We start from the raw sequence: 14,919 nt of genomic DNA on the forward strand, positions 1-14,919 counted from the left end.
TGTTGCACAAAAAAATTGACATGTCAATGCCCAATACAACCACTAGACATATATAACATAGAAGGTATTTAATCTATGTCATGAAACCACAAGAGGATTATTGGTAGTTAGTCCAACATTTAGGCTCTTCTTGCATACATTATATTTGTTCTACTAAAACCTAACAAGGTTAAAGAAACTCCTAATAGGATTGAGGCTCCTAACAAGGCCTAGTCTCCTAAAAGGGTCTTGAAACACTATATGTAGTTCATAGAATCCTAACAAGGACAATATCCTTAAAATGACCCTATTTTTTAGTGAATCATCTAGTGGGTATCATCCCCATTGAGGTTTTCCATTGGCTATGGTTTCCCTAGTTAATAAATAATTGTGTTATGAGTTATTTGTGTGCATGCATGCTTATATTTAATGTTCAACATTGTTGGTTTAGTTTCATAGGCAAGTTATAAAGTAATTAACAATATTCAATTATGGGTAAAAGTTTGTAGAATACTGATTCAATCCCCCCCAGTATTATCTATTACTAAAAATTGGTATTAGAGCCCAGTTACTTTGAATATGTTTAATAGCTTGACTAAGATCCATGAAGATATGGAACAGTTGGAGAAAAATCTTAAAGAAGCTCTTGAGAAGATTGACCTTCTTGCTAAAGAAAGAGATATCCTGAAAGATAGATTTGAAGATGCAAAAATTTTCATTGGCAAGTTAAAAGATAATAATGATGATTTAGAATCTGGCAAGGAATTAATTGCATAGACTAGTGATAATGATAAAGTAAGAGATATTCAAAAAGAAAATGAGATCTTGAAACATGAACTAAAAATAGTTGAGCTTAAGTTGTGTCTTAAGAAAAATGGTGGTAATATCCCAATTAAGTCAAGTTACATTTAAACTTAATACTATCATGATTAAACATGTTGAGTTAGAGAAGCATAACATTATTATGAAAGCATAATTGACATAAGCTAAGAAATAGATAGATATTTCATCATAGGCCTTCTAATGACAAGACAAGACTTGGATATCTAATTGGAGAGAAATCAAGCAAGAAAGTTGAAATCATAAGAGAACCAAATCTAGTTGTTGAATCCCCTAAGGAATCAGATTTGAGTAAGGTAGTATCAAGCACATCTACTAAAGTATCAAAGAAAGTTGAGTTAATTGATTTTTTAGCTAAGCCTGATGAACCTAAGAAAATAGAGCAAATTTATAAACCTAAGCAAGATAAACCATCCCAGGAAGTAGGACATGAGATCAGACATAGATATTTGTATTTAAGTTGGACACATGAAAAGATATTACATAGGTAAGCCTTTTAAACCCATTACTAACTTCTATTGTTATAAGTGCAATGTTTATGGTCATAAAGTAGTAGAATGTAAGAAACCTAAGTTTAATGCTAAAAATGCAAATTGTAGAATGTCTAGGAATACTAAACTTGTAGGTAATGTAAGAAGAAGATCATATAATAGATCAAATGATTGAGGGACATCTAATGGATAGAAGAACCAATTTGTGTGTTACAAGTGTAACAACCTTGGACACATTGCAAGGAATTATAGAGCACCTAAGAATTAGAATGGAATGAATCAAATGAGAAATGAACCTTTATGTTAGTTATGTAATAACTTTGAACACATAGCAAGATATTGTAGAAGGGAAAAAATAAACATTGCTAGAATATAAATAATATAAGGAACAAAGAAATGAATTATAGAAGGAATTATAATGGTAGTAACAATAGTGAGAATGAAACTATTAAGCATTTGTAATAGCTAAATATCCAAAAAGCTCTTATAGAGTTTTGTAGGAACAATTTTTTGATGCACCTCATAAGAAATTGAAGTCACAGATTGTTTCTAACTTATCCTAATTGAATTAAGCAATTTTAGTTGTAGCAGAACAATAGTTTGCCAAAATTGATGTCATAGAGAGAATTGAAAGTTGTGCAAGTAACATGAGGTTAAGGATGTAGAGAGAAGGCTATGATCAAGAGTGGACGTCTTGATATGTTCACAATGAGCATATGAATTTAGAAATCAAGCCTACTAGTATATAGAGATAATATTTGAAATTGTGGTAGATAACATTTTATGTTTAGTATGATTTGAAATGATTTAAGAATCACAAGAAAGATTGTTCATTCATGTGAATTTTCTTGAGTGAATTGAACAACAATTTGAAAGTGAATTGAAGTGTGAAGTAAAGTTTGAGAAGTGGAAACTTCAAATGGAAAGTCATAAATTACATGATATAAGTGATAGACCACATTATGAATTTAAGATGCATCCATTTGTATCCTTATTGGATGATCTGATGGGCACACTTTTTAAAGTTCTCAAAAATGTGTTACATGCCGAAGATATAAGAAGTTATATTCATTGTAAGATTGGGAGCATAGGTGATGATGAAATTCATGAGGTTTTGGGAAAGATGTAGAATAATGTCTTATCTTTGAAGTTTGAATATGTGCACCTAGAGAATTTGAATTTAGCGAAGTATATGTTTTACATAGAATTTCATAATCGCAACTAGACCCAAATTATTTTAAGTAGGGTACATGATGATATGTCTTGGTTATGAGATGATTAGATTGTTATTGACAATGACCTAATTCACAAGGTCATAGGATTGATAACTGAAGGATGTAATCCTATAAATGAGAAGAATATTAAGAAAATGGTTGAGATGAACCTAATGATGAAGCTCAATGGAAGGAACATGAAGGTTGAACCTATTTAGAATAAAGGAGTAAAGTTTTTAACCAAGATATCAGGGTACAAGTTGAACCATGGATCAAGGGTCAACTTAGTACCCACTAGAATTATTCATTAGGCTTATGTAATGACACTTGAAGGATGAAAGGTTAACTTATGTGACATTAGTAGAATGAAATTCTTGGATAAAATTGCAAGGCTGAAGAAAAAAAAGAATGCAATATTCATATTTGAGTCATTATTGACTCATATATTCTTTTATGTTACAAGGAAGTTTCCCAATTTGATAAATTGGGTTAGCAACAAGTGCACAATGAAGATGGTGACTCAATGCTATAGATCCAAGTTAGAGAATATCAAAGATGATGACATTGATAGAACGATGAAAATTTTCCAATCAGAGATGAAACTAAGGGATAGAATACCTCCCTCTATGGTAAAGAAGTACAAGGAATATTTATGCTTCACGGTGGAGACAGACAACACCTGCATGGAAGTAGTGATTACCAGAGTCAAATTCATTGATCATATGGGTTATGAGATGAGTAAAGAGCTCATAGAAGTTTATGTGAAGATCATACTTGAATTTGAGTAGGATACAAAGTACACTAGATGGGGAACCTATGAGGAGAGATCAAGAATAGCTCAATCTGGACTATATAACAAAGAAAGAAGGAAAAAGTTTGAAAAAGAGATAGATTTTATATTTAAGGAGTCTAACATGACAAGACAATATTTTAATGAGATTAAAGGAATTATAGTGGAGATGAAAACCAATGGTCAAATTGAGGGGTTGGAAACAACTCTCATTATTGTGGTAGGACCTTCAGAGGAAGTAATAGTGGCACAACCTTCTGTGCAAGCTCCTATTGCACCTTATGTAGGATTTGTGCTAGTAAAACTAGTGAGAGAAAGACATGAACATATTAGGAGACAACTAGACATGGAAGCACCTATTGCACAAAGGAAATCAAGGAGAAAGGTAAAGGTTAAGCAAGAGCCCATACCACAAGCCAAGAAAAGGATCAAGCAGATTGCCAGTGGATCAGGAAACAGGAGGAAAATAATGTAGATAAGGTAAACATGTTGAACATCATGCATAGGAAGCAAGAACAATAGTAGGAAAGAAATCTTGGAAACCCAAGGTAGAGAATATGAATATACAGATAATAAATGATGATAATTTTATACAACCGGATAAATATTACAATATGTATAGTAATATGGATAAAGGAAGTTAGAGTATGCTATTATAAGAAATATGATATTGAGGGAGAAGAAATTTTAGAATATAAAAAATAAGATTCCTGAAGACCTATACAATTGATTGATTAATAGGAAAAATAGAGTGTTAGAAGAGGATCTGAATATGAGGATTAGAACAATAAATAAACTATGTGATGTTGGATCCAAAGAGGAATTAGATAGAGGTTTGAATGGTATTAAGCCCTTGCTAAGGAATGAAAGAAGAAAAATTCTTTTGATGGGAGGAAATTATGAGGAAGTTTGATGAGAAATAGAGACTATACTAAAATATATCTCCTCAATACCTAAGGTGAGTACTCTAACAAAGGCTAATAGTCTAGTATATGCATAGGAATATACACTTTCTAGTGAAAAGGAAAAAGAAGAGGAGAAACAACAAGCACCCTAACCACCTCACATTTTTATGGGTACTAATTCCATGCAAGTGGATAGTATGAGAATAAGTGTAGATACTAAGTTTGAGGGTATCTTTGTAGTGGTTGGATTAGAATGAGTACATTACTCCTTGATATTACAAGAAACAAATGTCCTAAATGAAAATTAGAGTGATGGTACTAACATGTTGATGGAGACACAACTAGAGACCAGAATGAACACATAGAAAAGGGAAATATTATTATCAATGAAAAATGCCCTATGGGCTTACAATAGTATGATTCTAGAGAAAGAAATTCTCCACACAGTTCCTTCTCTCTAACTCCAATAAGAGTTTCCTTTGCAATGCTAGAAATGTTCCTAAATAAGCCCCAAATGTTTTAGGGTTAGGAATACATTTTAGAATATGCTAGTTGGCTTCCACCACCAAAATAGAAGGTTCCAAAAATCATGTTAGAATTCAGTGTAAAATTTGAAGAATCCAGAAATGGTAGTCCAACTTTCGAGAGGGATAACTTTTGAACCTTAACTCTGATTGACAAACCATTTACATTTCTGAAAAGCTCTCAAAGCGCTCTATAGCCCTATGGACTAGCTTCACTCATCCCCATTTTTTGGCCCTATATGAGGCCATTTATTATCCCATATCTAACTTTGAAGCACTCTTACGAGGTCTCTAGAAAAATTAAAACTGTAATAACTTTATAACCATAAAGCCTTTTGACCTAATTCCATTTTCTAGAGTGTTTTAAATTACAAGTACAATCATCCCTCCAAATTACACCCTCAAACTCATAATTATTTTTTCTCTATTAAAAAATCACTCATTTTTTACATTTACACATATCCCAAGGTGCTTAAAAACTAGTAAAACTCTAACCCATAAAACTAATATTGCAACTATGAGAGCTGAAACCTTTATTTGACCCAAATGGCTATCCAAAAATGAAAACACATTAAATAGAAACTATCTCTAAGCATATTTTTGGGTGATACAGGATTGCCTTTACACCACTAGATGCTCCTGCATCAGACACCTAAGGTAGATTGAAAAGTGACCCTACTTTATGGTAGAGGAAAACCCAAATGGGCAACTTGCACTGCTAATATCCAAGTTGAGTCCTCTATTGGTCATCATTTCCACTTCACTACGTACTCTTCATACTACCTATTTCTAGTACTCCTACCCACACAACTATCTAGCATTGGACATGGCTCTAGCATCAACCCCTCATCTACACCATCATCATGATAATCTGTTAAGTTTGGAATGTTGAAGATAGGAGAAATGTGAATCCCATATGGCAACTCCACCTCATATGCATTTCCTGAGTCATGTTTCTTCAAAATTCTATAGGGGCCAAATTTCTTCATCTTTAGCTTGTTGCAAGTACCCACTAGAAATTGTTCCTTACCTAAGCATACCATAACCAGATCCCCTACTTAGAATTCCTTATGTCCCCTCCTTTGATCTACCCTAGATTTATACTATTGATTCATCACGGTAATGTGTGCATGGACCTCCTCATGTAGGCTATTGACATGTTCAGAAAATTCTTCTACCTTGGCACTTGTCCTCTCCCCTTGCTCCATCTTCCTTTATTTTGGTGCAGTCCTTGGGCCACTACCATACACAATTTGGAATGGTGATCTACCAATACTCTAATTTATAGAATTATTGTAAGAAAATTCTGCCTATTGTAGAATCAAATTCCATCCCTTAGGCTTATCTCCCACTAAACACCTCAAAAAATTGCCCAAACTTCTATTTACCACTTCTCTTTATCCATTAGTTTGGAGATGATGTGTAGAGCTAAACTTCAATTCTATCCTCAACTTCCTCCATAAAGTCCTCTAGAAATACACCACAAATTTAGTATCTCTATTAGAAACAATACTCTTTGGGAGACCATGTAGTCTCACCACCTCTCTAGAAAACAAATATACAATATTTACTGCATCTTGAGTCTTGTGGCATGAAATGAAATGTGCCATCTTGGAGAATGTATCAACCACCACAAATATTGAGTCATTACTCCTTTGTTTCCTTAGCAATCCAAGAACAAAATCCATACTTATGTCCTCCCATGGCTTCAATGGAATAGGAAATGGCTGATAGAGTCTAGTATTGTGACTAAATCCCTTGGTTGCTTAACATACTTGACAACTTTGTACAAACTTCTTCACATCTTATGACATTTGAGGCCAAAAATAATGTTCTCTATGAATGGAAATAGTCTTATCTTGACCAAAGTGTCTTTCCATCCCCCCACTGTGCTTCTCCTTGATCAAATTTTCCCTCATGGAACTCCTTGGAATGCATAATGGACTACCCTTGAAAAACATACCATCTTGAATCAAATAATCTAGCCAACTAGTCCTATCTATAGTAATAGGTTCTTTACAAGCCTTCCATTCTTTACCAAAATCAAGATCCTCAAGGTACAGATTCTTGAGCTCATCAAACCCAACCACTTCCACATGCATTACTACCAACAACAACTGTCTCCTACTCAATGCATCTACAACCCTATTAGACCTTCCACTTCTATGTTTCAACACAAATGTATAGCTCTGCATGAACTCTACCCACTTCATATGTCTCTAGTTTAATTTACCTTGGCTATTTAGGTATTGCAATGCACGGTGATTAGTATACAAGACAAACTCTTTTGGCAATAAATAATGCCTCCATTTCTTTAAGGCCAAAAAGATTGCATAGAACTCTTGATCATAAACATAATACTTCTTCTTTGCATCATTCAATTTGTCACTAAAATATGAAATAGGATTACCTTCTTGGCTCAATACAACCCCAATAGCACTGCCACTAGCATCACAATCTACCTAGAACACTTTACTAAAATTGGGAAGTCCCAACGCTAGTTGTTTTGTCACTTTATTCTTCAATAATTCAAAACTCCTTGCAATTGTTGTAGTCCACTTGAACTCTCTCCTATTCCCCCTTATTGTTTTAGTCAGGGGTGCACATATGCCACTAAAATTATTAATGAACTTTCTATAAAATTTAACTAGACCATGAAATGATCTCACCTCAGTAGTAGACCTTGGAGTAGGCCATTCCAAGATGGCTTTTACCTTCCTTGGATCCATTTTGAGAGCATCAGATGATACAACAAACCCCAAGTAGACTAACTCATTTTTTACAAAGCTGCACTTCTTCAAATTAATCAACATTTTCTCTTCCCTCAACCTTTCAAGGACTCTACAAATGGGCAATAAATTTTCATCCAAAGTCTTGATGAAAATTAAAATATCATCCAAATAGAAAATAACAAATTTTCCCAAGAATTTCTTTAGTACCTTAGTCATAAGCTACATGAAGGTGCTTGGTGCACTGGTCAGTCCAAAAGGTATGACTCACCACTCATATAGGCCCTCCTTGGTCTTGAATGTAGTCTTTCACTCATCTCCCTCTCGTATCTATATTTGGTGATAGCCACTCTTGTGAACTATCTTTGTGAAGTACTAAGCCCCACTCAAGCAGTCCATAAGATTGTGTATTCTTGGCAAAGGGAACCAATACTTGATGCTTATTTTGTTTATAGCTCGAGAGTCTGTACACATTCTCTGATCTCCATCATTCTTTGGTGCTAGTACTGTAAGTATTGCACATTGACTTAGGCTCTCTCAAATCAACCCCTTCCTAAATAGCTCTTGAACTTGTTTGTTTAGCTCCTCAGTTTTAGTAGGAGTCATCCTATGAGAAGCCTTCTTAGGAAAACTAGCTCTAGGGATTAAATCTATCTAATGACTGATTTTCCTTACTAGTGGCAACCCTTCTGGAACATTATCAAAGATGACATCTCCATACTCACTTAATAGGCCTAAAACTTCAAGTGAAATTTCACTACTACCTTCCTTATCTTTTCTAAGAATCAAAGCTTAACACATACATTAATGTTTCATACCATCAAAAAAATTTCTTCCATCAACAAGACATATCCTAGCACTACTGCATACCTTTTCACCTTCCTTTACTAAGGGCCTCAATTCATGGTGAACTCAATCCTTTGTCAAAGAGTATGTATTTGCATGACCATCATGTACAACATGCATATCAAATTGCCACAGTCTTCCCAACAATAAATGGTAGACATCCATTGGAATAATGTCACAAAGAACGTCATCATGGTAACTCCCAATCTTGAACTTCACCAAACACTATTCACTGACCAGGACCTTATGATCATCCTTCACCAAAGAAATTCAATAGGGTTGGGGGTGTTTCTCCCTTGTGAGCTTTAGCTTAGTGACTAGCTCCTTAGACACCAAGTTGTCGGTGCTACCACCATCAACAATCACATCACAACACTTATCCTCACACTTGCACCTGGTACAAAAAAAACTCCTCCTTTATCCAATTTTAGTCTCAACCCTTAGTAAGACCCTTTCATTTACAAGAACCTCTCATCTTTCTACATCCTTAGAATGTGATCACTATGCATCCTCATCCACATGAGCAACCTTTGCTTGATCATTAACTCTCCTATCTATCCTTCCTTGTCATTGAGGGCATTCAAAGGCACGATGAAATTCTTCATTAAAATGAAAATAGGTACCATAAAAGCCTTCTTTTCCTAATCCTTGTCCACATCCTCTACCTCTTCCTCTCTGATCTCCAAAGTTTTGATCATGTGAGTAATTGAAACCCTCATTTCTCTAGTTTCTTCTAATACCCACATTTTCATTTTTCTTTTGGGTCTCATTTTTGCCTCCAAATGGCCTACTACCACCCCTTCCTCCTTGAACATGCCCTCTTTTCCTTCATTCAAACCTTTTATTTAGTTTCTCTTCGACTCATAGGGAAAACTAGTATGCCTATTCAATGCTAGTCATTCTAACCAAACTTAACTCCTCCTCAATGCTAGGTCGTAACCCACTGAGGTAACAGAAAACCTTCTCCTTATTTTCTTCTACACACCCTTCCCTAATAAAAAGTTGATAAAATTCCTCTATATATTCCTGTACAGATTTCCCTGCTTGCTTTAATCCTTGCATTTTCTTGAAGAAATCAAGCTTGTAATCAACATGAATGAGTTGCTTCTTTAATTTGACCACCATGCAATCCCATCTTGTGATTTTCTCCTTTCCTCTTCTACTTCTTTCTAGCTAAATTTCTTGCCACCAAATTTTGGCATGGCCTTTCATTTTGGCCTTCGCAAACTTAACCCTATCTGGATCCCTAATATCCTCATACTCAAAATACTCCTCTAGTTCATCGATCCAGTCAATCAACTCATCCAGGTTTAGATTTCCTAAAAACATATCCACATCAATTTTAGGTCCTTTTCCAAGCTTAGAAATGGCCCTAAAAATCCTCTTCTCTACCTAATTTATGACTTCCTCTTCATCTTCCCCTTCTTGTCCAATATCTTCTTTTTCTTCATTTTCTTCCTCACTTTTGTTGCTTACGGAAATATTTAGTCCTTTATGGATCTCCTTCTACAATGCTTGAACTTGTTTCTGGAGGGCTCTAACCTTAGGAGTAACAAATCTAGCCCTTCCACCTTGTTCCCTTCATGAAGGCATCTTCTTGTCTCAAACCCAAAACCACATAGTCCTGGTGCAAGTGACCTCACAGTCGATGCTCTGTCTACACACTCAAGAAAACCTGCTCTGATACCACTTAATGGAGACACAACCAAAGACTATAATAAACACACAGGAAAAGGGAAATATTATTATCAATGAAAAATATCCTATGGGCTTACAATAGTATGATTCTACAGAAAGAAATCCTCCACATAGTTCCTTCTCTCTAACTCCACTAAGAGCTACCTTTACAATGCTAGAAATGTTCTTAAATAAGCCCCAAATGGTTTAGGGTTATGAATACATTCTATAATATGATAGTTGGCATCCACTGCAAAAATAAAAGGTTCTAGAAATCACATTAGAAGTCAGTCTAAAATTAGTAGAATCTAGAAATGGTAGTCCAACTTCTGGGAGGCATAACTTTTGAACTATAACTCTGATTGATGAACTGTTTATATTTCTTGAAAGATCTCAAAGCACTCTACAACCCTATGTACCATCTCTTCTTGTCCCCTACATTTTAGGCTCGTACAAGGCTGTCTAGTGACCCATATCTGACTTTGAAGCGCTCTTAGGAGGTCTCTAGGAAAATTAAAACTAGAATAACTTTCTAACTGTAAAGCCTTTTGACCTTATTCTTTTTTTTGGAGTGTTTTAAATTACAAGTACAATCATCCCTCTAAATTACACCCTCAAACTCATCATAATTTTGGCTCAATTACAAAATAACTCATTTTCTACATTTACACATATCCGAAGTTCCTTAAAAACTAATAAAACTTTAACCCATAAAACTAATAGTGGAACTATGAGAGTTGGAACTGTTATTTGACCCAAATGGATATCTAGAAATGAAAACACATTACACATAAACTATCTCTACGCATATTTTTGGGTGATATAGGATTTCCCTAACACCATTGGATGCTCCTGCATCACATGTTTAGTAACATATATCAAAACATAATCCTATCCTAATACTAACTCTTACCACAAGGGTACTCATATCTTAGTCATGAGCAAGGTCATATTTACTAAGGCATATGATGTCCAGACTTCCATCGATGTATTTAACTAGCCTTATGTACTAGTTAGAGAATGTCAAAGACATATTGGAAGGTCTTTTGTGATAACTGCATACCCTTGCTTGCATCCACTAACATCCACACTCATTTATTCACTAGTTATTGAATGATAGGAAGGTAAGTAATACTTAAGTTATAAAATAATATTAGATTCCTAAACCTATATCTATATAAAGGGGACTTGTTTTACATCTACAATGTAATATCTATAGGCACACAATAATTATAACATTTCAATCTTCATTGACTTTTTTTGAATAAAAGGATAGGTATATATGTTTATACATAATAATATTCTCTCCCTAGTCAATAAATATTTAGTTGCTACAATTAGATATATTTAATATAAGTATTAATTAATGATTCACATTACATAGATATTATTTAAAAGTGTCCCATCTAAAATCTAATCTACACTACTCATTAAACCAATCTCTAACATATATATAACTCCATTCTCTACCACTTCCTAGTTACCATAAGACAAGTTATATAATAATTTTTAAACATTTATTAGCATGTAGCTATACTAGTCTACATCATTAATAAAACACTAACTCATTAATAAGAATTTAATCAATTGAATGCATTTTAACTAGCCTACCAATACTTACTATCTAATTAGCAATAATTTAAAAAATACTAATAAACATCAATTACTTAGTTAACTAATTTATTTCCATTAACTACTAACAACCTATTTATTTGTTAATACTTTCTACCCTAAAACATACTAATCATCCCACAATACTCTTATCTACTCACATTCTAAGCACTAATTTCTAACAAAATAGCTAACAACTACCAATTATTATCACTGTCCCAAAAATTCTCTACTTTGATATTACTAACTAATTCCCCTCAACCATTCCCATCCTTCCTAGTCAAGCACTTCTATTACTAGTAAGAAAATTGCATGCCAAGTTAAATCACTTTATAGACGAATGAAGAAATGGGATTATTGGCCGACCATATGTCCCTTGGGTGGTGCCTAGGAAGGATTGTTGAGGGAGGGGGAGAATCACATGAATCTCCTCTCCCTCTATACCGATTGCAAGCCCCCTCTTGGTTAGTACAAATTTCCCTTGTTTACACAAAGAATTATGTTATTAAAAGGAGATAATGCATATATTTCCATGGGTGAAGTTAAATGTACTTTATTTATTTTTGTGTGGGCTATGTTATGACATAGGTGTATACTTTTTTACTCCTCATTGCATGGGGGTTGATTCCTTAGGAGAATTAGGTAATTAGATATGCATTTTTTTATTTTTTTTGAAAGGGACATGTATTTACTTCCCAAGGGTCACATGACCCCTCTTGGGAAAAGCTTTAGGAATGATATTAATGATTTATTTTATATTATTTTCTTTCAAAGGGTTTGTTGTTTTGAGTTACAAGTCAAAGATTCTAGGGAATATTCCTTATGATTATTTTAATGGAACTGAAATGGATAGAGGATTATTTTCCCATCCCATACAAAATCGAGAGAGTTATTTTGTACTTATAAACTAGTGTTCCTAAGGTGTATTTATGCCATATTGCCTATTGGTTATTTTCTCTATGTATCTATGATGTTATAAGTCCTTATCTTGATAGTTACCTTACATCCCAATCAAAAGTCTAAGTAATTATTTTATTATACTACTTATGTTCATAATTTGAACAAAATAATTTTTAATTGAACAAGATCAAATATATGTGTTCCAAAAGATAAATAGTCTCATAAATGGAGTTTCTTATTACTTGAAAAGATATTGAACCATTTGCCATGCATACATATGAACTATTACAACATAAGAACCTTTATTTCTACTACATCAAAATAATGGAATCACTTTAGTTTAAATTGAATAAATATTATAGTGTTTCTCTCACATAGATTTTTTTTTATAAAGTTTAACTATTGATTCATACATGAATCTACATGAGGAGAAGGAACTCAATACATAACTTCAACATAGACTTCACAACAAAGGATATTACTTTACTCATGAAACTATGTATTTTCTTCTTAAACAACTATGAATATGATACCCCTTTTTCTTACAATGTCATTTATCTACATAACATCAAACTTAAATTTCTACTTCACATTTTTGTATAGTAGGAGGTAACTACTTCTCACATTGCACAAAATAACAAGGGAATTTTTCTATCTCAACATATTAAAAATGACATGGCAAGGATTGATTCCTTCAACTACATGATACATCAACACAACACTTGATTCTTCAAAAATGCCAAGGGTGAAACCCTAATCTCTTCATGGAATCTATCCTCACAACCTACAAAACAACACAAAACTAGGAACCATGGAGGCTCACCTCTCATCCTAGGCTTCCAATAAGCTACCCATCGAGCTAGGGAAGCAAGACCCAAATGAGATTCACACACAACATTTGCTAATGCATACATTCACACAGCATAACGAATAACAATCCCTTCCATTGCTTGCATAATGATTCACTATTGGAATCATGAACACATTAGGTGAAGATGCACTCTTCAGAAAGGAGAATTTCATAGCCATAACATAAAAAATCAAACTACACTTTTTCCTCTCAAGACTATCATAAAACCTCCTCCTTCTTAGAGATACACTTATATCTCCAAAACAAAAAAAGGCATATGGCTTTAGTGGAGCCCATACTCCATGAAAGAAAGAACAACTCCTCATCATGAGGTAAATTTTTAAAACTACAATGTTGATCCCAACTAACCCCTTCACCCAAGGCTTCTTTTCCCTCCCAAGGGTGAGTGAAGCCTTCACACCCATTAACATTCAACATTCAAAACAAAGCAAAGAGATCAAGAAAGAAAACCAAGAAAATACATAAAGCACAATGCATAATCACAACACAATACAAAGATTTACAAAAGTAATACATGATCCCATAACAATCTACATGTTTAAGATTCATTATACAATGCTAAAATGGTCATGGTTTAGCACCAACCTTGGTCCAAGAAAAAAGACAATGATAGTTGATGAAGAGCTCCCTTAGCCTCCCTCCAAAACTCTAACTATCTCTAAACTTAGAGAGTGGGTGGACACCCAACTAGTTTGTCCAAGTCTCCCTAAAAAGGCTTCCCATTATCTATTTTAGCAAAAACACCAAGCCATTTACTTTTATAAACTTATCCCCCCCTATGTTTGCTATTTTTGACTTAGGGGAAACATGGGGAAGAACTCATGTAACAACTCCACTTTCTAATTTGTGGAAGAATGCATTGGTAAAGGGAACCCCTAGGCTATCTAGGCATTAATATGGTCAAAATTAGGCCCCTAACATGATATATTATCATATGGGTAGCTTATTTTCACACCAAGGACACTCTGGGACCACCTAATGACCCTTAAAAACCCTAGTCAAGTCTAAATTCTAGTTTTATTTTGATAATGACCCATCCTATCCCCTGCCAAGTGGTTTTACTTAATCTTTAACAAACTAATTAGTTTGAGGGTAAAATGTTATCATGACCAAAACCATAGGTGAGATGTCATTAAGACACAAAAATATACAAGTGGCAAGTGACACATTAAAGCACATTACACATCATCATGACATGTCTCTAATGCATCTTTGAGATTAAAATTTCCATACAAGCACAAACAAGCTTACATTTATGAAATAAAATACATCACAACGAGGCTTTTGAATCTTCCAAATATTTTCCTTGGGTTAACCTTGTTTACATGGGTTTGGACCTTGTTTTCCCAAGAAAATTCCATGGTTCAATTTCCTAGACACTAAACTTGAACATCAATAGCCCAATGAAAAATCATATAAAATGCATGTATATAGGTGCATGACAATTTCATATTGAATAATTCACATTAACATACTCAATTATCCTAATCAACTTTATTTTCTAATCATTTTCATATAGATCATATAAAACATTAAAATATC

This window comes from Cupressus sempervirens, chromosome 7, assembly GCF_028749045.1.
Source record: "Cupressus sempervirens isolate cs-2001-9-10 chromosome 7, ASM2874904v1, whole genome shotgun sequence".
In the NCBI taxonomy this organism is placed as follows: domain Eukaryota; kingdom Viridiplantae; phylum Streptophyta; class Pinopsida; order Cupressales; family Cupressaceae; genus Cupressus; species Cupressus sempervirens.